The sequence below is a fragment of the Adiantum capillus-veneris genome, chromosome 15 (genome assembly GCF_014529385.1).
Source record: "Adiantum capillus-veneris isolate H3 chromosome 15, ASM1452938v2, whole genome shotgun sequence".
Lineage (NCBI taxonomy): Eukaryota > Viridiplantae > Streptophyta > Polypodiopsida > Polypodiales > Pteridaceae > Adiantum > Adiantum capillus-veneris.
Window position 1 is genome coordinate 6966708 of NC_140945.1, and position 26093 is coordinate 6992800.

The 26093-nt window shown below is 39.9% G+C and overlaps 1 protein-coding gene and 1 pseudogene across 1 annotated transcript in view; one reads left to right on the top strand and one right to left on the bottom strand.

Moving 5' to 3' along the window:
* LOC147440218 (putative glucan 1,3-beta-glucosidase A) overlaps nt 1-26093 on the bottom strand; it is a 71117-nt gene that overhangs the window by 31425 nt on the left and 13599 nt on the right. The gene's annotated exons all lie outside the window — the stretch shown is intronic.
* Nucleotides 19444-24326, top strand: LOC147440219 (2,3-bisphosphoglycerate-independent phosphoglycerate mutase-like; annotated as a pseudogene).

A 26093-nucleotide genomic window follows, 5' to 3' on the forward strand; every position in this document is an offset into this window, starting at 1 on the left:
TTAGTGGAGAATCAGTCTGGCAAGAAAGTAAAGTGCTTGAGGGCAGACAATGGTAGTGAGTATGTCACTAACACCTTTCAGAATGTTTGTGATTCCAAAGGCATCAAAAGAGAGTTGACTGCTCCATATAACCCTCCACAAAATGGTGTTGCTGAGAGGATGAATCGTACCATACAAGAGAAGTTATGTAGCATGTTATCTAATGCAGAGTTGCCTAATGGATTTTGGGCGGAAATGTTAGCAATTGCTATCCATCTTATTAATAGATCTCCTAACAAGGCTTTAGATGAGAAGGTACCTGAAGAGCTTTGGTCTAGGAAGCCACCTTCTTACAAGCATCTTAGAGTCTTTGGCTGTGAAGCGTATTGCCATGTTCCAAAGGAGTTTCGAAGCAAGTTGGCTTCTAAGTCAAAGAAATGCATATTTTTTGGCTATGGCAATCCTGGCGAGATGGGATTTTGGTTATGGGATCCTGAAGCTAAAAAGATAGTTCGCAGTAATGACGTATACTGCAATAAAGAAAAGATGCATAAGAAGCTTGTGCATACAATGGAGGTCAGGAGAGTTATCTTCCAAGAAGATGGAATTGTCCACAATAGGACTGAAGTGCCTAATTTCAGACAACAAGTACAGAATCCTCTTGCAGTACAAGATGTTGTTGAGGGACAATCGACTCAAGCAGTTATTAGAAGGTCTACAAGAGTTTCAAGGCCTCCTAATAGATTTACTCCCTCATTGGACTACATTATGCTGACAAATTGCGGAGAGCCTTCCTGCTACTATAAGGAAGCCATGTCAATGGATGACAAGGCCGAGTGGGAGAAAGCTATGCAATAAAAAATGGACTCATTGCATAAGAATCGAACTTGGAAGTTGGTTCGATTGATCAAAGGTAAAAAGGCATTACCATGCAAATGGGTGTACAAGCAAAAAATTACACCTCATGATAATAAACCCAAGTACAAGGCACGACTTGTTGCTAAAGGATTTAAGCAGCAACAGTAGGGTATTGATTTTGATGAGATCTTTTCTCCGGTTGTCAAGATGACTACTCTACGGTGTGTACTTGCGTTGGTTGATAAAGACGGCATGGAACTTGACCAGATGGATGTCAAAACGACATTCTTGCATGGTGATCTTCAAGAAGAAGTTTATATGCAACAGCCAGAAGGTTTTGTTGAGAAGGGCAATCGAGACTTGGTGTGTCAGTTAAAAAAGACTCTTTATGGTTTAAAACAGTCATCAAGGGAGTGGTATCGCAAATTCTACACGTTCATGCTCTCTCAAGGCTACAAACGTAGCAATATGGACCATTGCCTCTACACTAAGTGAGCTAACGATGGTAGTTTGCTGATTTGGTCCTTTATGTGGATGATATGTTAATTGCCGAGAAATGCAGGGATGAGATTTCAGCCTTGAAGTCAGAGTTACATGCAAATTTTGAAATGAAAGACATGGGTGAAGCGATCCATATCCTTGGCATGCGCATTAAGCGAGACAGATACAAGAAATTGGTCTATTTGTCTCAATCTGAGTACATTGCTAAAGTGCTCAAGCGTTTCAATATGGAGAAGGGGAAGGCATTGAGTACTCCATTGCCTCCATATGTGAAACTTTCTAAAAATAATTGCCCTAAGTCTGAAGAGGAAAAGGTTGAAATGACACAAGTACCTTATTCATCTGCAGTTGGGAGTTTGATGTATGCTATGATTGCTACACGTCCTGATATTGCTTTTGCAGTGGGAGTTGTTAGCAAATATATGTCAAATCCAGGCAAGAAACATTGGGAGGCAGTGAAAGGGATTATGCGATATTTGAACGGTACAAAAGACATGTGCATTTGCTTTGGAAGAAAGGAAGCATGTGTAATTGGTTACACGGATGTAGATTATGCAGGAGACTTGGACAAGAGAAGGTCCACTTCAGGCTATGGTTTTGAATTCACTGGAGGTGCAGTTTCATGGCGATCTCACTTGCAAGATTGTGTTACCTTGTCTATTATAGAGGCTAAATATGTTGCAGCTTCAGAAGCTTGCAGGGAAGCTATAGGGCTTGGTTGGCTGGTGGGAGACTTGGGAATCAATGTTGAGATGCTTGTGTTACATTGTGATAGCCAAAGTGCTATATAATTGGCAAAGAATCCAATTTTTCATGCAAAGACAAAGCATGTGGATGTGAAGTATCACTTCATTCGTGAGGTGCTTGAGGACAAGCGATTGCAGCTTGCCAAGATTCACACCACTGAAAACCGTGCTGATCTTCTAACAAAGGGCTTACCTTCAAAGCGGTTTGCACATTGTCGGGCACTCATGGGCATTGGGTAGATGATCATGGTCATTGTCTACATATTTTGTATATATATATATATATATATATATATACATTGTCACCTCAGCTTAAAGGCACATTGTCCTTTAAGTGGGAGGTTGTTGGGGTGGTAAAGCCCAATGTGCCGCGTCTAAGTGTTGGGAGGCTGGAGACTACCGGGAACTAACACTGACCAATCATTCTACATAAAAGAATAAGGACTCATAACCCTAGCACTGTTGTGTTTGGAGTCCACCCAAACCTGTGTTTCCTCTCTTCTCCATTGCTGCATACACACACACGCTCTCGCACGCGCTCTTCGCTAGCAACTATTTATAGATAAAACATTTGTCTTACATCAAAATTGCTACATCCTGGAGGAAGGTTTGAGAGCATTTTCATAAGTTTCAAAGAAAACTTTATAAGCATACAAGTTAGTCCTTTGCACTGAAAGAAAACTTTATACGCATCATGAAATTTAATTTCTAACCTTTTGAAAGTATTTTCCCTCTCGATTTGGTTATTTAAGTCCAAAGAAAATAAAAGAAAACAAGTGGAGTTGATTTAAGTGCTTATGGACCAAATCGATCAAAGGCTCGGGACCAAAACTAGAGAAGTCCATAAAAGAGCAAGGGTAATTGTTGCTTAGTTATCTCAATCATGGGTACAGGTCAAGGAAGGATGATATATCCTGAGAAGCCTTGATCAAAGGTACAAGATAAAGGAGATGACCTAAAGCAATTTTAGGAGCATAAAAGTAGAAAGTAGCTATGCTAAGTTCAAGTCATTAAAATAACCCCTTAGACTCCAAGTATGAAGTGTGAGAAGCCTTAGGGTAAATTTCTAACTTACCACAAATAGTCTAAATTTAGCAAGTGTAAATTTAACAGGTTTTGGGAGCAGTGTGCTAAAGTTTTGCACAAGAGGTGAAGCTTTAAAGGAGCTAGCTGTTGAGTGTGAGGCTTAGGGTGGGTGATGGCGTGGTGTTGCCATGGCGTGATGAGCGTGCAGAGGAGTAGAAAAACGAGATGAGAAAAGAGAGAGAAAGCCTTTGACAAAAAAACCACGCTATTGATTGATTAAAAGACTACATATAAAAACTGCTTTGCCACGAAAACTCCTCATAAACTTGTGATATGCATCAGTTAACTATAGAGCTTGATCCTACATGGCTCAGACACGCCGACAAGGGCTTGAACACAACAATCCCCCCTCAAGCCCAAACCACCAACAATGGACTTGGTATAGACCATGGCAGAGTTCAATCAACTGAAACTATAAGTAGAAGCCCCCCCCCCCCCTGCTGACAACAACGTAGGTGTGTGCGTGCACTTCCGTTGGACAACAATCAGAGTGAGACAACGAGAACTCAAAACCAAACATAAATGGGAGGTCTTACTACTGATGTGTGGCAGTGTTGTATAACTTGTACAATTTATTGACAATGACCAACATAAACTGGAACTACAGGACATCACTTTCTACGAGAAGCATCAATGCTTCTACATCACCATCAACTATATTGAGTTGTTGTTTGCTCTTCTTAAAACACATATTTTAAGGATGATTGGTCTTTCCACAATGACTACAAGGATATTTGTTGAAGCAGTCCTTGGTTTGATGATTGTTGTGGTCTTAGATCGCACAAGGTCTAGTGTTGATAATTGGTCTGGTTAAAGCCACAGTCAAAATGCAACCAGTGGCTACATATGCAGTGAAAATTATGGTAGAACTGGCACGTGATACTCGTTTCTCTTCTTCCTACAATTAATTAACAATACCATCCAAAGAAGGAAGCGGATCCTTCTTCTTTAAGATAGTTACAACCAAAATTATGTAGGTAAGCTATTAAAGGAAACGGCTATAAGGTCTTCATCTGGCACGGGGGCCTCAACATAAATTAACTGAGTTTGGATGCTCTTCAATATGTTAGCTAAAGCTGCAATATTTTCATCGGCATGCATGGTAAGAGAATATAACTCCATTTTTAGGCTCAAATTTCTCTAATTCCATCCACATAGCACTCGAGGATTGAATGTCATCCAAATTGTGAATAAAGTTGTCTTCTAGAGAAGTTAGAATAATACCTAATGCTTGCTCGTCCTTGCATTATTGCTCTGCAGATAATGCTCTGGTAACTGCAATCGATGTGCCTGCTTCGTCGATTGAAAGGGGTTTCATGACACTCCATAGATTTTTCCACATAAGATAGCCTTTTACCTTTATTTACCAAGTGTGAAAGCTAGAGCCGTTGAACTTATCCACTTTCAATGCCATGCTTGATATAATTTTTGCCATGACAACTATTTTTTAAGTCAGAAATGGAAAATCAAGTCGAGAAATGATGTCAAATTCAAATGTTTCTCGCTACAACTATTGTCATTGATAAGCTTTTAAACTTGATTTGTCCTTCGCAGAGTTGGCAACAATTGAAATTTTGACAGCAGCAATCCAACAAATTTAGTTCAATTTGTTGATAATGAAACCCTCGAGGCTAAGAGTATTGAAACTTTGGTGGGAAGACCCTCTAGGTCGAGGCAAATTTGCAGCAGCTTAATCTCTGCACAAGCGTTTCAATAGGCTGTCCCTGTAGCGCTGACTTCACCCTCACCGGCTTCAAGCTTGGCAGACAACGTTTCAAAACGCTATGCAGAGGGGACTCCTTGCCGTGCTTGCCGATGAATTTGTTTGCCCGCCTTGCTGAACTACCTCCAAGCTTTCGAATGCGTTTCAAAACGCCAACTAGCAACGCCTCTTTACCTTCGCTTGCTATGTTGTGCCAAACGACAACCTTTCGATACGTTTCCTTGAAGTTATGATGCTAGTTGTTGGGTGCAAGGCTTAAACTCTATGTGCAAGAGCTTGGCTATGCTTGCAAGCAAGTGAAATATTCCTACTTCTTCATTATCTTCTACTACTCTATTATGCTAAGCTATTCTAAGAGCTTGCTCATGGAGTAAGCATATACGAAGTACAATTTCTCTTGCTTGAAAAATACCTATCACCCTCATCTACCTCTTACTCTGCAGTTCTTTCTCCCCGTTGGGGTGTTTAGGGCTTGGGAAGGAGGGTTACACCATGGAGTCTTGAAGAATACCATCTTCTTGGCTCGAGGAAAGCTTCGCAAGAGCACAGATTGTGTTGTAATCAAAGCTCTCTTTGAGAGAGAATTATAATACAAAGACCTTTCGAAGGGGGGACCGGTTCTAAGAAAATTCGATCCTCATCAAGTTCTCAATCTTAATTGTGGTATTCTCTTTGAATTATGTGCATAGTTTTAATTTTCTATTTGTAAATGTGCAATGAAATCAGTCGGCACAACCTCTAGTCTCCTCTAAAGAATTCTCTTAAGGAAAACTCTCTCTTTTCATAAGTTCGAATTCTATTGAATTCAAAGTAAGTATCAAATTCTCTGATGTTGGTATCATAGCTAAGGTTTTCCTTTTCTTGCCTAAGAAGAGAGGCCTTTGAGCAATCTATGAAAAGGTTGGAATTGTTAATTGCAATAGGGTAAGTGAGACTGGGATTTATTATCTCGGTTAGCATGCCTGTTTACAAGATACGAGGGACACCATCGGGAAGTATGGTCTTAAAAATGGATTTTCTCCAGACTTGCCTATGGATTAACCATTATTGAGCTATTAGCAAGCTCGATAGAAATTGATGTCAACTTAGCATTATTAAACCCACTCCACTACTCTTTGCAATTAACAATATTCTAAACCACGAGTGTAGTTACTTGAGTGCTTATTCTTGAGGGTTAAAAGGAGTAGTAGACAAAGTTTGAAAGTGCCAAGGAAAGAGCTAGCAAGGAAATTCAACCATGGCACAACATAATCAAGAGAATTTAATTAATATTGAAAACTTAGATTTAGCTTATGGTATAACATTTGATGATGGTTGCAAAGTTGTCAACTATCTTGTTGGAAAGCTATAGGAAGCAATGGAAAACCCTACTTTGCAAGCGGAGGTTCAAAGTCAAATTCATGCCCTTCAAGTTTCCCCAGATACCTCTGGGGAAACTTGAAGGGCATGAATTTGACTTTGAACCTCCGCTTGCAAAGTAGGGTTTTCCATTGTTTCCTTTAGCTTATGGTATAACATTTGATGATGGTTGCAAAGTTGTCAACTATCTTGTTGGAAAGCTATGGTATAACATTTGATGATGGTTGCAAAGTTGTCAACTATCTTGTTGGAAAGCTATGGTATAACATTTGATGATGGTTGCAAAGTTGTCAACTATCTTGTTGGAAAGCTATAGGAAGCAATGGAAAACCCTACTTTGCAAGCAGAGGTTCAAAGTCAAATTCATGCCCTTCAAGTTTCCCCAAGTACCTAAGAACAAAGATCTCCTACAAGGCCTCCTAAGGAGATCTCCAAAAGAGGAATCTCTTTGGGCAATGAAGAGGAGATACCGGAAGGACCTCCAAGGAAAATTGTTCGAGAAGAAGAAGTGCATCCTGAACTTTCAGGGAGAGGTATGAAAGTGACACCACTCTTACCTCTGAAAGTGATGCTACCCCAAGAAAAGGCAGGCATGGTGGAAGTCATAAAAAAGAAGAGAAAGTCATCAAGCACTCCCTCTCATGCAAATCTCAAGAAGGGAGAATGAAATCCAAGCACGAGGAAGCAGAGAAAGCAATCACCATCCTTGCCTTCTTCTTCCTCTTCCTCTTTGTTGTCATCATCTTCTAACCCAGAGAGCAGTGATTCGTCACCCAAGAGAGAAGATAGAAGGGGTTAATGGAGAAGGTATGTGGCATGGAAGAGGTCATGTAAGTTGAAAAAGTTTAAAGAGAAAGGAACGAATATCACTTTCCTTACCTATGATGGAACTTTCGAAGCGACTGATAAAGTGTTGGCTTTTATCCAATGATTCAACGCGGCTTCTGAAGATGAAGATTTCTTGGAATCTTCAAAGCTCCAAAATGTTTCCATTCATTTTCAAAAGTCAGCCCATCAATGGTGAACAAGCCTACATGCTCGAGGTCAAGCTCCAAAGACATGCTTTGAGGATTACTATTATGAAGAAATTCCTTGCAAGTGTTGCTAAAGATAAAATCCTCACAGAATGGCAAAGCTTGAAGATGGCCCCATATGAGTCTATTCATGACATCTTGTAATAAGTAAAGCCTAGGAGTAGTTGTGGTTTCTCTATCAAGCAGAGAACTTGTAATCCTTTGACCCTCAAGGCTCGGTCCGAGCTCAAGCTTGGTGTATATTTCTAATGTTCTTAATACTATCCACTCACAATTGTGAGTTTTGGAGGAAAAAAAAGATGGCCCCATATGAGTCTATTCAAAAGTATGTGGATAAGTTTTTTGGAGTTACATCTCAAATCCATTGTCTACAAGAAGATAGACTTCAAAGAACAAAAGCAACAATTTTGTATCATCCTATTTGAGCAGATCAGTGAGTATGTCAACTCGCAAAGACCTAAAACTCTCTTGGTGGTCATACATCACACTATGGTCACCTTGTGGATTCATTTCTAGCAAAGGAGTAAGAAGGGATCAAAGCCAATGGAAGCTAAGGAGCTAGTTGAGCCAAAGGGGAAGAACAATGCGATGCAAAATTTTCCAAAGCTAACAACAACAACAATAACAATAAAGGAAAGGCAAAGAAAAAAAGGATACAAAGGTAAAAGCAAATTTTCACCTGAAGAGGTTCAACATTATCATAAAGATAACAAGTGTTTCAAGTGTGAGCAAGGACATGTTTCCTAGGCATATCCAAAGAGAAGTGAACATAATGACTTTTCTAGAGCTACCATGGTGGAAGCTCTAAAAGAAGAAGGCCATTGCAAAGGAGCATCACTCTCTTATGCTTGGGAAAAATTAAGAAAGTATGATGCTTTCATACTTTTTGCTCCACCCACAACTTTATTTCTATTGAGCTAGCTACTAAGGTAAGAATTCAAGACTTTGAGATGAGGGATGTGGTAAAGCATATGGAGTTTTCAAAGGGCAAGAGGCCTTAGTCACTCCATCAATTGGGAAGCTAAGGCTCCATGTGCAAAGCTATTATGACAAAGGAGATTTCTTCATCTCTTCACTTAAGCATGAGATGTTATCCTAGGGGCACCATGGTTTGATCACATGGCTATCTCTATGAAGTATATTGAGAGAAAAAGTCCTCTTTTCCTATAGAGACAAGGATGTTACACTTGAATCAAATAGTACGGGGAACACTACACCACTAATGCAGACTCAAACTTTAGAAAAAGTAATGAAGAGTTCTCTTTCTTGTTACATGATTTTTGTCAAGGAGTTTAAGAAAGATACACGTGTTCCTAGTGAAGATTATGAGCCAAGTGAACAAGCTTGTGGAAAAAGGGATGGTCATGCTTAATTCATCTCCATTTTTTTCACCAGTTCTATTAGTAGAAAAGAAGGATGGTACTTAAAGAATGTGAGGACTACTAGGAGCTTAATTGGATAACCATAAAGAATAGATTTCGTGTTTCCAAGACAAAAGATCTATTTGATAAGCTATAGGGTTCTACCTACTTTAGTAAAATGGATCTCAAAAGTGGTTAGCATCAGCTGATAAGGATTGTGCTTTAAGATTTTCATAAGACGGCCTTTCATACAGCTTTTGGCCTATATGAATTCTTGGTACCCCCTTTTGGACTTACCAATGTGCTAGCTACTTTTAATGGAGTGATGGAGAGAATTTTTAGACCTCATCAAAGCTTCATAGGAGTTTTCTTTAACGACATTATCATCTAATCCAAGTCTATTGAGAAACACAAGCAGTATTTTTAGGTAATATTTCAAGTTTTGAGAGATAATAAGGTTTATATTATTCAAAATAAAAGTGAGTTTTTTTTAAAGGAGATTCAATATTTAGGTCATATTCTCTCCCCAAGTAGGTATCCAAATGGACTCTAAAAAGTTGGAGGTAATAAAAGGATGGCATGTACCAATGAATCTACATGAATTTATAGGAATATGTGCATACTATAGATGCTTCATAGAACAATTCTCATTCATAGTAGGGGCATTGTATGATTTGACTAAAAAGATTGTTAAATTTCTATGGATTGCAAAAGAGAATGAATCTTTTGAAGATCTCAAAGTGAAGCTTACCTCTCAACCAATGTTAATATTACCAGAACTTTCAAAGCCTTTTGAAGTCTACTGTGATGCTTATGAACAATGCCTTGGAGCTATTTTACTTCAAGAAGCATGCCATAGCATATGAAAGTAGGAGATTGGATGACCAAGAAAAGAATCTAGGAATATATGAAAAAGAGATGCTAGCTATTGTACATGCCTTGGATGCATGGAAGCATTATCTCCTAGGCACTCCATTTATATTGCGCATACTGACGCAAACTAAATCAAGTAATAAACAAATGAGGTGGAAAAACACAATTTAACTTTCATATTTATCGCATAACTGGTAAGCACAACCAACTGGTCGATGCTCTTTCACGAAGACCGAGGGTGATTGTTGTATCAATATCTACTTATAATGATCTATTCTCTATAATAAAAGAGTATGCTACGGATCTAGACTTCACAGATGTAATGTCAGATATTGCACTAGGAAAGAAAGAGAACCATACAATTTGCAAGATGATTATCTTCTCTATGGCAATAGATTATGTGTTACACATAGCTTACGTGAAAAGGTTACATACAAATCTCACGTTCAACCTTATGCAAGACATAGAGGGATTCAAGCTACTCTCAAGGGAGTAACAATGTAATTTTATTGGCCAACATGAAGGTGTCTAGACATACCCAACTATGTTGCCAAATGCTTTGTATATTAAAAGAAAAAGTATGATAGAGGGAAGCAACCTACTTGGGGAGTTCACCATTCAGTGCCCCCTATATAACGTGCATTCATGGAGTATTAAAAACCCCCCTCTTTTAGCATGTCTAAATGCATAAAATGACCCCTGATTTTAGGAGATTTTCCCAAAATTGAATATAAAAACCCCTTATTTTAAAGTATCTTTGTTAAATTGCTTACAATTTTTGCATTTTAAAACCCCTCCTTTTGAACTCGCGTTATACATTAACATGATTACATAGTGCACCCCCCGAGGCAACCTAGCTTACTTTAACTGTTATGGATCTACTTAAAGCCTATGTTACAAAAGTAGATTAAAAAAATCAATGGGAAAAGTATTTGCCCTTAGTAGAGTATGCATATAATAACAACTATGATGTTTTGAAAGCCTTATGATAAAATTCTAACTTGCCACAAACAGTCTAAATTTAGCAGGCTTTGAGAGCAGCTCGGTGGCACCTCCAAAGCGATGTGGTAAGGTTTTGAACAAGAGATGAAGCTTTAAATCCCAAGGGTGAGTTTTGTTTTTACCAAAGTCCGTTTTAATTGAGCAAGTCCTAAATTAGCAGATAGGCTCTAACCCAAGTCAGCTTCATAAAGCTTCCAAAGGTTTGTGCAAAGGTCTTACACTTGAGCTAGTTAAATTAAAGGGTAATTTTATGGTTTTTAATAAATTAAAAAAAAAGCTAATGTCCAAGGTTACATCAGCCCTTCCTTAGTTAGAAAGTTGACTCTAAGCTTGGCTAGACCACATATCCAAAGTAGCACATATTTGCTTTATGTGAAGTTAGCAAGCTCGTGTGAGTAAGTGAGGTGTGTACACTTGCCACGTAAAGTCCAAGAAAGAGGAGGGCAAGTTTTTCAAGTTTAGCAAGCATGAACAATTGTGTGAGCATGCATGAGTTGCACTTTGGAGTGTTCACTTCTCATTGGTCAAGTTGTAGGCATTCCATTTGAAGACTAGTGGTAAGTTTGCATGGATTCAAAGGGAGAGACTCATTAGATTTTTTACTCTCTTCTTCTTCAATCACACACTCTCAAGTGCCCAAGAAAACTCTCTCTCTCTCTCTCTCTCTCTCTCTCTCTCTCTCTCTCATGGGAGCTCTAGAGATAGACTCTATGCTTAAGAGCTTGACGATGAATGCAAATCCAAGCAAGTGAAATATCTCCTTCTTCTTCATCATCTTCTACTACTCTATCAAGCTTATATCTTGCTCATGGACTAAGCATATATGAAGTATAATATCTCTTGCTACAAAAATACTTTTTTCACCCTCATCTATCTCTTACTTCACTGTTCTTTCTCCCCATTGGGGTGTTTACGGCTTGGGAAGGAGGGTTACACCATGGAATCTTGAAGAACACATCTTGGTTCAAAGAAAGCTCCGCAAGAGCACAAGTAGTGTTGTAATTGAAGCTCTTTTTGAGAGAGAATGAATTATAATGCAAAGACCTTCTAGAGGGGGATCGACTCCAAGAAAATCAGGTCATTATCAAGTTGTCAATCTTAACTTTGGTATTCTCTTTGAATTATATACATGGTTTTAATGTTCTAATGTGTAAATGTGCAATGAAATCAACCGGCACAACCTCTAGTCTCCTCTAAAGAATTTTCTTAAGGAAAACTCCTTTCATAAGTTAAGATTCCATTGAATCTAAAGTAAGTATTAGATTCTCTGACAATAAGCATACAACTTAGTCCTCAACAAAGTAGCAAGTGACTGCACTCTGCTTGAAAATGACAATTAGCATACATTAACAAAAATAAAGAGAGCTAACAATTATTGATAGATAAAACATTTGTCTTACATCAATATTGCTACATCATCCCCAAGGAAAATTAAAGAGCATTTCATATGCTTCAAAGAAAACTTTATAGGCATGCAACTTAATCCTCAACATTGAAAGAAAAGGTATCATAATTCAATACAACTACTCACAAAGTGAACCATAAGGCTACAACTTTTGGAGGTTGTTTCTCCTTGTAAGCAAGTGAACCAAGCATCACTATTGAGCATCACATAGCATGCACTTATATATGACAAAAGAATGTTTGCAAAAAACATTGTTGTCAACCAAGGTGACAAAGGCACAATGAAAAGTATCATAATTTTCAAGTCAATTTTAAGGATTTGCCAAATTTCCCATTAAACTACATCAAAGTTTTGTTGGGTTTCCTAAGATATGGTTCACATCATGTAGTTGAGCTATTGAATTTTAATCGATTAAGAATAAACAAAAAGTCATTTTTTTGGTGCACACTAACATGCATATTTATTGCAGGCCATTCCTTGGGAACAATATGCAATTTTGAGGCATGCTAACTATACCATAAGGATAGTTGTATGCACAAGTTAGACAAGCGTTTTAGTAAACATATAAGGCAATCAAAGATGAAATAGAGGGAGTGCAAAAGTAGTACATTAACTACATGCACAAGCATTCCAAATACAAAAACATTATAAAGGTAGAGTATAGACACAATGATGACAGCTCAAAGTGCAAGGATTGATTTGAAAATAGCCTCTCAAATAGGCTTGGTGCTTCACGTCCATTGGTTGGAGAGGTTGCATCATTTTCCTATTGGACCATGTTATCTTCTCATTAATCCTAGTAGACTAGGAATCTTTCCCATGTGGTGCCAATAGCTTGGGCTTACCCTAACACACTGCCTTGGAAGGGGATCACAATTAAGATTGGAGGTCCTTTCGGTGTGATGATGAGGGTTGTGTTTTTGCTGTAATAGTCCTTTCCTTTTGTGTCAGACTTGGCTTGGTGACTGGTTGGAATCTTGCTCAAGCTGGCTTTCTTTTACTTGCTTGTGATATTATATTTGTTGAAGATGCATTTGGTACAAGTCATGAATACTAGTTCTACCAACCACCACTTTGCATATCAAGGCAGTGGGAAACAAAATGATTTTACACTATTCTCGCACATGCAAGGTGTAGGCAATCTGAGCAATGCTTGATGATTCAAATCCTTGTATCTATTCACTGTCTTTGACTAACTTGGACGACACATACTCCATTCTTGTACAATTGACATAGCAAATGGTAAATTTGAATCTTTTTTTCACACATGGCCCATACCATGTGCAAGACACCAAAGAAAGATGTAGCTCTAGTGTCTTTGTGTTGGAGACTTGAAGAAATGCTAAAGCCAAGCCTTTGTTGATGGCTATATAAAAGCTCTTATGCATGCTTGTTTTAAAAATTGACATGATATTTCACAATTTGCTCTTGTGCTATGCATGTTTGGTATTTGATGCACACAAAAGTATGGGTGTCACAAGCTCATGGTTGTGATGAAAAATGACAAGACCTTGAAATTTTTTATTTGGCATGTTGATTTTAAGCATTGGATTAATGAAAACATGTTGATTTTAAGCATTAGATTAATGAAAACATGTATCTTACCAAAGAGAAGATCTCTTTTGTGCCCAGTTTTTAGATTTTTGTAGAGTGATAGGTTGTAGTTTATAGTTCTTTGGAAAAGCGTGTTAAGGTTAAAGTTGTGTTGCATTGAGAGGCTTTACTTCTTGCCCATAGGTTCCTCTTAATTTCGAGAGGTGTAATCTCTTGAAAGTCTTGATCAAATATCGCTAAGGATAGAATAAGCCACTTTATTTGCATCACTTTTCACATAATAGGAAGTAAACAATACTACAATGAGACTCGGGCCTCAAGATGGTAGATGGGGCTAAAATTAGAAGAGACCAAGGGAAATTGTAGCCCTAGCTTGTGTCCTAATGTTGCTCATGTTGCATTTGGCAAGGAAAGAGGGCCTACACACATGACACCCTTCATTTTTTCACACATGATACCTTTGAAAATGAAAGGTGGTCTAGTTAATGTATGCTAATATGGACTTTCTCTAGTCTAAGGAATTGAGTCATACTTAAAGGTAGTGGGGGGAGTGAGGGGAGGAAGGAATCCAAGTTCGGAAAATCCAATTTTCCTTGTAGAATTGCAGAAGCTCTATTAGCATTACGATATCCCTTTCATTTTTGAAGAGATTAAGCTATTCTTTTGGAGGTTTGCCTAATGAGAAGCTTCACTTATTTTATGCTCCTTTGTGGCCCAAGTTGCAGTTCGCTACAGATGCACAAGACATCAAAAATTTTTCTCTTGTCCCCCTATTAGATTGGGTATGACTCGGCTCTAATGGCAAGCTTAGTCATTTTCTCACTGTTTTAAATTGAAATGGTCTTTTTACCTTCCACCCTTGCTCTCAAGGAGAGGCCTCGTGATTTTATCACTTGTTGGAAGAAGTGTAAGGTTTGCGAGTGTCAAGTTTGACCACCTTCCCGCTGCTTAACTCAGAGTAAGCAAGCAGTCCTGTGAAGACGGAACAATGGAGCTGAAGCTTGAACAACGCATGGTGTGTCTATTTCTATATATTCATAATTTCAGGTTTGCACGACATAGGCATCTTCATTTTTATGCGGGAATTCCTCCTTACATGCAACGAGATCCCTCTATTCAACTCAAGCTCCTTCCATGCAGTCTCTGCTGAGGACAACTGCACAAGACAAACACCCACCAAGCCAATGCATATTGCTACTAGACCCCATTGCTGGACTCCACCAGCTGTCAAGAAGGTCGTGATTCTAGTCTTTGATGCTCTCAGGTATGATTGCTTATATTCACAATTTGCCTTATTACTTCATTAGTGTAGTGTGCAATTCCAAATCGCTGGCCTGTCGTTAGCCCATGTGGCTCCTCTTTTCTTTAAAAACCCCAGCGCTGAATAGCTCTAAAGAAAACTACGCCGTCAAAAGCTACCAAGTGAATAAAATAAAAAAAGCATTCTGTGTTGCTCACATGAGCAATTCGATCTTCTCCACAAGCAGTTCGCAAGTTCCCAGAAGTAAGCAGTTCGCAAGTTGCAGCCACAGCAATTCGATCTTCTCCACAAGCAGTTCGCAGGTTCCCAAAAGCATCCACAGGCAGTTCGCAAGTTGCAGCCACAAGCAGTTCGCAGGTTTCCAGAAGCAGCTTGCGAAGCGAGGGCCTCTCTCCGGATGCGGTCACCTATGCTTGTGCCTTGAAGGCATGTGGTATTATTCAAGACGTTGATCTGGGCAAACAAATTCATGACGAGATTGTTAGTCAGAGGTTGTTGGAGAAGAATGTCGTGCTTGGCAATGCATTGGTATACATGTATGCTAATTGTGGTGTACTTTGGAAAGCATAACAAGTTCTGGACGAGCTTCCCAACCGAGATGTCATCTCTTGGACTGCATTAATTGCAGGATATATGCCCAACAAGGCCAGGGCCAGGAAGCTTTGAATTGTTTCCATTGTATGCGAAGCGAGGGTTTCTCTCCAGATGCAGTCACCTATGCTTGCATTTTGAAGGCATGTGGCATTATGCAAGACATTGATATGGGCAAACAAATTCACGATGAGATTGTCAATCAAGGGCTGTTGAATAGAACTGTCATGCTTGGCAATTGGTTGACATGTATGCCAAGTGTGGTGTACTTTTGAAAGCTCAACAAGTTCTTGACGAGCTTCTTGATCGAGATGCGGTCTCTTGGAATGCATTGATTGTAGGTTATGCCCAATAGGGGCAGGTCCAAGAAGCATTGGGATGTTTCCAGCGGATGCAAAGCGAGGGCTTCTCTCCAGATGCAGTCACCTATGCTTGCATTTTGAAGGCATGTGGCACTTTGAAAGACGTCGACACAAGAAAACAAATTCATGATGAGCTTGTTAGTCAAGGGCTGTTGATAAAAACTGTCGTGCTTGGTAATGCTTTGGTTGACATGTATGCCAAGTGTAGTGTACTTTCCAAAGCACAAGTTCTTGACGAGCATTATGTCCGGGATGCAGTCTCTTGGAATGCATTGATTGCAGGATATGCCCAACAAGATCAAGGCCAAGAAGTGCTTGGCTGTTTTCATCGGATGCAAAGTGAGTGCTTCTCTCCGGGTGTGGTCACCTATGCTTGTGTTTTGAAGGCATGTGGCATTATGCAAAATGTTATCATGGGCAAGCAGAGTCATGATGAGATTGTTAGGCAGGGGCTGTTACAAACACATGTCGTGCTTGGCAATGCTTTTGTTGACATGTATGCCAAGTGTGGTGTACTTTTGAAAGCACAACAAGTTCTTGACCAGCTTTTTGTCCGGAATGAAGTCTCTTGGAATGCACTGATTACAGGATATGCCCGACAGGGGCAGGGCCAGGAAGCTAAGGGGTGTTTTCAGCGATTGCGGAGGGAGGGTTTCTCCCCAAATGTAGTTTCTTGGACTGCACTTATAGGAGGATATGCCCAACAAGGGCGGGTCAACGAAGCTCTGGACTGTTTTTCAATGCATGCAGCAAGATGGCATTTCCCCCAATGCAATCACTTATGTCAATGTGCTCTATGCATGTAGCCACTCAGATTTAGTCGATGAGGGTCATATGCATTTTGATAACATGAGGGAAAGACATGACATTGCACCAAACAAAGAACACTATACTTGCATGGTTGATCTTTTTGGACGTACAAGGCTCTTTAACAAAGCAATGAGAGTAATTACGATGATGTCGTCATTTGATCATCGTCCAATTTGGGTCTCCCTTCTAGGTTCTTGCCGACAATGTGGAAATGTCAAGCTCGGAAAATTTACTTTTGAGCTTGTAGTCCAACTAGACCGACATTATGGGGCAGCATATGTCTTAATGATTAATATTTATGCAGCTACTGGGATGCAAGAGGAGGTAGAACATATTGAATGCATGAGAATAAAAAATGCAGCTTGGAATAAGCAAGGATCTGGCTGCTAGGTTAATGCAAGTGGAAATGCTCAATAAATTTGTTGTTGGGGATACCAAGCATCCACAACGCAGACAAATCAAGTGGCGAGAATGCAATGCTTGCACATGCACGGAGAGGAGTGAGAGATGAGAGTACAAGTAGTGGATGGAGCTGTGCAGCAACACACCAGACCCTTATTCTTTGATTGTGTGTATATAGATAAAATGAATATTAAGTTAAGGTTAATGAGATGGGGGTTGGCCATTCTGGTCTAGGCACAGTGGCCCTTTACGCAATGAACGAGATCTTGAAATTATATTCCCCGCACGCGCATTGGTTCCACAAAATCTATCAATTGATTTCAAAAAGGTTTTGCATTGTCAGCATAGTAAGAAGTTGGCCAGAACTTGAGCAAAGATGTCCACAAGGAAAAGCTTATGTGTCACAAATAACATTCACGTTGATGGGGAGAAGGGTGGCCAGATGCACACTCCAACACCCACACCTGACGCCACTCTGAACACTTCTCTTGAGGTCTTCCTCAATCCATGGGACGCCATGGAGCCCTCGGCTGTTTCCAGTAGATGCAAAGGGAGGGCACCTCTCCAACTGCAATCACCTATGCTTTCGTCTTAAAGGCATGTAACACTACCTTGATGTCCGGAATGTCGTGTCCTCAAGTGCATCTCATTGCCCAACAGTGACAAGACCAGGGAGCTCTGGCTGGCTGGCTATTTTCAAGATTCAAAGCAAGGACATTTCTCCTGATGTAATCACCTATGCTTGCATCTTGAAAGCATGTGGCACTACGTAGGAGCAACGATCGCGTATGCGTAATGTGTTGTTCTTGGGAAAGCACCAAAAAGTGCTTGAGGAGCTTTCTATCCGGAATGTCGTCTCTTGGAACGCACTGATTGCGGGATATGCTTAACATAGAACGCGAATTGAGCATCTCTCTTTAGATGTGCAATCACCTATGCTTGCATCTTGAAGGCATGTTGCACTTTGGAAGACGCTAGGACGGAGAGAAGAACTCATGATGATATCGTTAGTCAAGGGTTGTTGAAAAAAAATGTTATGGTTGGACTGCCTTGGTCGACATGTATGCAATTACCTACACCTGTATCTTGAAGGCATGTGGTGTTTCGCAAGATGCTGATATGGGCAAAAGAATTATTGATGATATTGGACTGTTGAAAAAAGAGTCATGCATGTATGCTTTTCAACGGTGATACTAACAAGAAAAATCACAATTATATTGTTAGTCAGAGGCTCTTGGAAAAGGATGTCGTGCTTGACACTGCCTTGGTTGATATGTATGCCAAATGTGGTGCACTACAGGATATACCCAACATGGCTATCGCAATAATGAAGTAATCAGATTTTTCACCAGATGCAAAAGAAAGGCGCTTTTTCATGGCTAGGATGTTTTCATGAGACATGCACAACATGGCTGTGGCAACGAAGCATTGAGATGTTTTTAGCAGATGCGAAGGGAAGGCCTTCCTTCAAATGCAATCACCTATGCAATTAGGGGCTATTGTGGTGCTGTCGCAAAAAAAAATTGTGCTTGGCAATGTGGCAAGCTTGATGAGTACAAAACACTACTTGACAACATGGACTATGGTGTTAGCAGGTTATGCACATGAAGGACGAGATTGATTTGTTCTATGATGTTGTCAACATCATAAACTTCAGTTTGGAACTAATCAGAACAAGAGTACAATAGTGCATATGGTAGAAATAATCTGGTTTGAACTCTTTACATCAGTTGATATTGATCGCCCACTATTAATGTGCCTTTCACAGTTGAGCACCATCCTTCTTGCTTCCACCAGATTTGGGTGTATGAAGCGACGAGTAAATTTTGATAGGCTCTGAATTGACACAAGCTGAAATATAAAAATTCCCGCTTCTTCCTAAAGTTCCTCCACCCAGTTAGTCACAAGCCTATATCCTTCATCCTACATTGTTGTCTCTTGCAACGGGTTAAGAGCAGGAGATGCCCAGCATCATTGATGCAAGGTGCATCGACGATAGACATTCAATCGCGCAGTGAGTAATCATTATCATTCTATGATTTTTGACATTTTTGACACTACGAACGCAGTTTATGAACACACTGATAATTGCACGCTGCCGTGGGAATGGCACGTTCCCTCGTATTATAAAAATTGGGGAGGACTCTGCAAACTCCCTCGTGCAAGGAAACTTGCATGTTTTTTTTTTTTTTGAAACATGAAAATGGAACAACAAACAATTAATAACACTGACATCTTGTATGATTACGAACATTGAGCTTGACAAACCTCTAACCCTCCTCATGGTTTTCTGCAAGGTACCCCTCTAAAGCACTATGATTGATATCTCGTTCTTTCGAGGCACACCTCTGAACCACGGCAATCAGTAGCCTCTCTCTCTTTCTCTCTCACACACACACACACATCCTTTCATAAAAAATTTCACTTGAGAAGTATTGAAATGGCATATATAGTTTCCAATATTTTGCTCGAAAAAGATTAAGAAGAGTTATGGAAACAAGGAGTGGATGCCTCACTTGCATATGGAGGGGGGCGTATGCATGTAACTATGGATCGCTATGAGGTACCTTGTGATTACCAAATACCAACAGTTGCCTTTTGGCTTGAAAAAGCTTGCTAATATTTCAATATGGGTCTTAATGCATCCATGCAAACACCTTAAGAGCCAAGACAGGATCAATAGGAATTATCGTTGTTGATTGTTTCACTTTGATTTGGTTCTGCAATGCAGTCTTGAAGAGTTAGTTTTGTTGGGACTTTGTGAAATAGAATGACTTGAATGTGGTAAAAAGAGGCTGGGATGCACAAGTTCTGGGAGAAGCTCCTCACAAGTTCAAGAGTGGTATAGAAGCTCTTATGCAATTGAAGGTAGATAATCCAAAATTCAATGACCAATACTGTCCTCCATTTGTGATTGTGGACAAAAATGGAAAATCTGTTGTTCCAATTGTTGATGGTGATGTAGTTGTAACCTTCAACTTTAGAGCAGACAGGATGATCATGTTGGCAAAAGCTTTGGAGTATACAAACTTTGATAACTTTGATAGGGTGCGTGTTCCCAAAATTTAGTTGCTCCAATTGTTGATGGTGATGCAATTGTAACCTTCAACTTTAGAGCAGACATAATGATCATGTTGGCAAAAGCTCTCGAGTATGCAAACTTTGTTAACTTTGATAGGGCGCGTGTGCCCAAAATTCACTATGCAAGTATGCTTCAATATGATGGTGAGTTGAAGCTCCCTAGAAAGTACTTGGTGAGCCCTCTCAAAATTGAGCGGACATCAAGTGAATACTTCGCAAAGAAAGGACTCCGAACCTTTGCATGCAGGTACAGTTGGAAGAGGCCCGACGAGTCAGTTTTCTGTTGTTAATCGTCATGCTAAGGAGGGCTATGCAATATATTTAGAAATTAATCATTTTGGGCGCTTGAGACAATGAGACAGTGAAGTCAGACATGTTACATTCTTCTGGGATGGGAATTGGTCAGGCTTATTTGATAGCAAGCTGGAGACCTATGTGGAGATACAAAGTGACCAAGGTATCACTTTTAATGAAAAGCTTGGTATGAAAGCCCTCCAAATTGGTGAGAGAGCCAGGGATGCAATTTTAAGTGGCAAGTATGATCAAGTAGACTTCAATAACATTTACAGGTTTATGGTCAAGAATTTTCTTCTTGATTGATGTGGCATCAGGCTATTTGTGCTTGTAGGTGCGGGTGAATCTTCCAAATGGGGACATGGTGGGTCATATAGGTGACATGAAGGCCACAGTTGTGGACTGTGAAGTTGCTGATAAGGCTGTTAAGGTGATTTAAGAAGCTAATTTGGTCTCTCTCTTTCTTTATCACCCAAGTGGTAGCTTGGTATCTTGGTTTCCTCTTTGTAACATGTCTCAAGTCCTAGGCTTGTCATAAAGTTCTTTGGCACACAAAACTACATGCTCAAGGGCATAGTTCAAAATATTACAATAACCGAAAGGACGGTACACTCCCAAGCTACATAGTTGATGTCCTAAGAGAGGCATACAAAAATAGATGTTCTCAAATTGGATCGGAAACACCTCAAGGCAAGGCTTGAATAACATCGTCAATTTGAGAAATAAGTCTCTCAGCATTGGCAATTTGTCTGACCATCTTGGCATCTACAACTCTAGTGTCAATTATCATTCGTTTGACTCTATCATGCTGATTGTTGATATTGTAGAGTAGACACTTCTAGAGCTTCAACTTGTCTACAAGTTCAAACCAAAAAAAAGAACACTCATACATGGACTTTGGTAAGCTTGATCAAACAATCTGTTGCATCTCTCCCTCCAAAAGTTGATTTATGGAATTCCCTAAGACTAACTGACTCCAAGAGGGAACAAAGCCCAAAGAGTGAATAAAACCCGAAGCTTTGAATAGATGAGGAATGTCATCTTCCTGCCATTGACACCTAGGGCATTTGCTGTTTGAGACACCGATACTCTCAGCTTTTTGACTTGTTCAAATGGCTTTTGATCTCTTCCTCTTAATACAAATTTTGATGCTTTTACTGGGAAAAAAAAAGAGAACAGTTCATAGTAAACTTCAAAAATTGCAAACTTGATGGTTGGTAGTACTTGGTAGACTTTTTATTGAGCATCATGAACACATTCATATTTGTGATGAATTAGATTGGAAAGAATTCACCTTCGAATTTTGAAACTGCTTTTCACATTTTCAGCCATGACCTCTACCTACATACATTCCGCTCCAGCCTAGCGTGGGCTCTTCACTGTGTCTCATCACATAATCCTTGAGCATTGAGAGTCACTTGTCCATATAGTTCATCACATGTATCTTTTGGTCCCATACATCATATTTGACCACCCAAAACGATAATAAAATATCACATGTACCTTTGATCCTACAGGTCATATTTGTCCATCCAAGACGATAACAAAATATAGACATCTCTCTCTCTCTCTCTCTCTCTCTCTCTCTCTCTCTCTCTCTCTCCCCGCCCCCCAAGTTTTTGTCTTCTAGAGGTTCTTGTTTTCTCTTACCCTCGGACTAATGAAGCACTCTAGTTAGTGATTTGAAACAATATTTTTGAAAAGGGTGCCTCGTTTTGCTATGCACTTGCACGAGTGCACACGAATATGGATGCAAATCAACACACATGGGCACACACACATAGAGGAAAAGAGAATCTGGAAGGGTTGTCTTATTCTTTTCCACCACCAATATGAAATTTTGTTTATCTTGAACTATGATTGTTAATGAGCTTACCATTAGAAGGGGCAATGGAAGATGGATGGGAACGACTGACAATAGCGGCCCAAGTGCAAGCACACCTCTCCTCTAAAATGGGCACTCACAACACCTCCATAATCATCGTGATCAGCCTCTCAAAAATAGCTGCTTTGTGCAAATGAACCACTCTCTTCTTGCACTCCTATGTCACAAGTTCTTTGAGGGAACTTGCCAGAGAGTCGCATCACTCTCATTTAGCACACCAAGGGACATAGTCCAATGGAACTTGCTTTAGAGTAACATCTATTGGGTGTGACTCCAAAATTCAAAGAAAGAGATCGAAGTGGGTCCAATTGCTTCTGCTAGTGCCTTGGACTTTTAGCTAGATAAGGTCCATCATGCAAAGACTGCAAACCTCATGCACCCTCCCACAAAATGTTACCACAGTCAAGGAACATATAATACTTGGGAGAGACACATTTTGCCGTTGCCTTTCGGGATAAGCTCCATAGGCCCATCTTTGTGTATAGGAGCCATTGAGTTGTCTCCAAAAGTAGCTTTACTATTGTACAGCCTCAAATCAAACATCAAATTACGAGAAGATGTCATGTGCATAGTACCACCATTGTCAATGATCCATTGGCTTTCCATCGCAACAGCATGATCGTTGGAGATCTCTGCCTTTGCAGAGTGGGGATATACATTGTTGCTACTAAAGACACGATTTGCCGCCGCAAAGGATATTATCTCAGTGAATCCAATGTAGCGGATGATAAACATGACACAAAGATTTGTAGAAGGAAGAGTGTGTCGTATTGTGAGTGATGTGTGTGGGTGACTCTCAGTGGAGTGCGCACGAAGTCTCACTCTCATTGAACTACACAAGCAAATGACAATAACTATTGGAAGATAACAATGAAGAGACATAACTGCACACAATGGTACTCAAAGCTCTATTGAAGTCATTGATTCATGTATCAACTAGAAGAATTGGTTGGCCGCATTCTCAAATCTAAACAAAGGATTACAAGATACAATGGGGATGTAGAGGCTCAACAGTGCATGGAGAGTGTTGTATTATGTACAGACTCAAGACTCAAGACCAAGATAGACTGATTATGAAAATGCTCATCCATAATATTTGCAAGAGCAAAATTTATACTAGATGGGATAAGCTGAATAGACTATTGTGGTGGAGTATTGTCAAGGTAGGTGATTGCCTGAGTATGTACAGATTCAAGCCTAAAGACTCTAGACCAAGATAGAACAATAATGAAATTGACAGCTCATCTATCATATAGACCAAAGCAAAATAGATGCGGTAAGGTGAATAGACTATTGGTGGAGGATAGTCCAGGTAGGTGACGGACTTGTTACCTATTAGCCAAAGAGGGTTGTGTGTAGTAGTCAGGTCCACTAGACTCGAATTTGCCCAAGACTAGAGCTAGTCCCACACTTGATCCACCATTGGAAGCTGGAGCACTATAATTTGGTTTCCCGTGACAAGACCACTCATGTTCCTAATGTGTTTGTTGGACTAAAATTCATGCTGGATCAACATAAACTCCATGAACCCTGTTGTATAATGATATTGCAAACCGAGAACATTGGTAGATTTTGTTGTATAGAGAAAGATGTCTAGCCGTGAAACAAGCTCAGACACCCAAGCGAGAAATCATTAGCAACACACGAATCAAAAAACTGAATTGAATAGAGAGATAGAGAGAAAGGTTGATACTAAGTGGTGGGGTTCCGCTCGAGATGCACTGACCCCAAAGCTTGGCACCCCTTTTGGTATTTCTTTCTTGATTGATGATCACAAAGTACAACAGTCATGAGGTGTGCTCTACAATTGCTTCCAAGATGATCTACCAGAGCCACCCCCAAGGCATTGTTGTATAGGTTATAAGAGCCCCTTAATGGGGCACCCCAACAACGCGCTTTTCATATGGTAAAACTAGCCCTTCGAAAAGCCCATGCAAACTTGCCCCAAAAATTGATGCACTGTGGTGCCATGTGGTAGCCCGCAAATTGTGCCGGAAAATTCGAAAAGCATGCCACGTGTTAGGTTTCTAGTTTGTAGGTATGGTTGGTCATTTTAGGTCCGGTTGTTAATGTCCAGTGGCTTTAGGCATCCAAAGTATTTGCGTTATCACAATTTGTGACATACCCCTCCCTTGAAAGAAGAGTGATCGCCCTCGATTATGCCTACAAAACAAAGGACAAAAACTAGCTCATGAGACACTGACTCTATGCACACATGCACCAGATTGCACACATCTAGCACTTGCACAAAGACACCCGTCACTGAACAATCACATCACTTTCACATCATTATTCCTGTTGAGATCTTAGATATGAATCATGATTATTGTAACTTGTTTAGCAATCACATCGAGACTGCGTTGATCTTTTCACAAATATCTTTTGATATACTAAATCTCTCTATTCACATCACTCGTCATGTGAAACAGATAAAATGTTGCAATCATTTCATCTTTTCGATACATACTCAAACATACACACATAAGAAAGCACATGTAACAAGTTCTTTTTAGGAATTCCCGTTTCAATGTACATCTTTCCATGAAGGCATTCCATAGATTATTGTCAGCTTGTCATCAGTACTCCTAATATCTCAGAGAGAGAGATTAGTGAATTCATTCCTTCTAGGTAATTTTTGACAGAGGAGTGGAGTGGTTCCCCTCTTGTGTAGTACACACCACACCCAGATGTGCCCAACAAAAGGAGGATTCTGGCACTCCGTCAACACCTTTTGCCTTAGTCCACGTGTCATGCACAACATGGATATTTGCATCAAATAACCTTCCTTGAGAGAATATCCTGCAAAAACTCTCCCCACTCTGTACCTTGTCAAATATTTCTACAAAATATGTCTTTGTAGCATATTCCTCGAGCATCTCAAAATTTGATGGTGCATTGCCGTGATGGCGGATATGTGGCTTGCAAAAGAAGTATCTGCCACCATGTTCTTCTTCCCTCGATGTAAACCATATAGCAATGGAATTGCGACAATATGTTTGCCCATCTCATCTACTTATCTGAAAGCTATTTGTGTGTCAAGAAATACTTCAAACTCTAATGGCCCATCAACATCATAAAATTTTCTCCAAGCAAGTAATTCTGCCAATTAATCGGAGCATGAATCACTCGTTGCTAATAGATCCTTCTTATAAATGCGTGCAACTCTCTCCGGTCTAGGAAACATGCGACTCTTGTAAGCTATGACATGGCCCTCCACATTAAGACCCCAGATTGCTACTAGAAGCATCACAATAAACCTCGAATTGTTTTTGTATTTGAAGTGAATGCCCAATGTGATTCTATATATTTTATTTTTTTTGACATTTTAGGTATTTTTACACTTTTTTGACATGAGAGTTGGGTTAGGAATTTGATTGAGACCTGTATAAGGACCCCTTGCCCCCATTGTAATAATCATCTAATTCACTACCGAGGGTGTTGGTTTGGAGAATCTCTCTCTCTCTCTCTCTCTCTCTCTCTCTCTCTCTCTCTCTCTCTCTCTCTCTCTCTCTCTCTCTCTCTCTCTCTCGTGCATTCTCTCTCTATCTCTACACTTCTGCATCACCTACTTTGACATAGTATGAGAGTAGGTTGGGTAGTAATCATGAGAGACACATGTAGAGAAGAAGGGGAGTTTGAGCTTGGTGGCAGCTTTGGAATCAATGAGTGCGATCACATGGAGCAGGAGCATGGAGAGCTCAAAGAAGTTTCCTTCCAATCGGATTGCCACTTCAAATCTTCCTTAATCTCAAAAGTTCTTCTAGTGTGACCTCAAACTCAAGGGGGCTCTCCGGTGTTCAAATGCCAACGACAAAAATAATAGAGACAACTATGCTAATTGGAAATTGATCATGTTGTCAAATGTGCAGCGGAAAATTGTGAATCGCATGATGATCTTGTCTGCAACCATGAGCAAACCTCCTCTC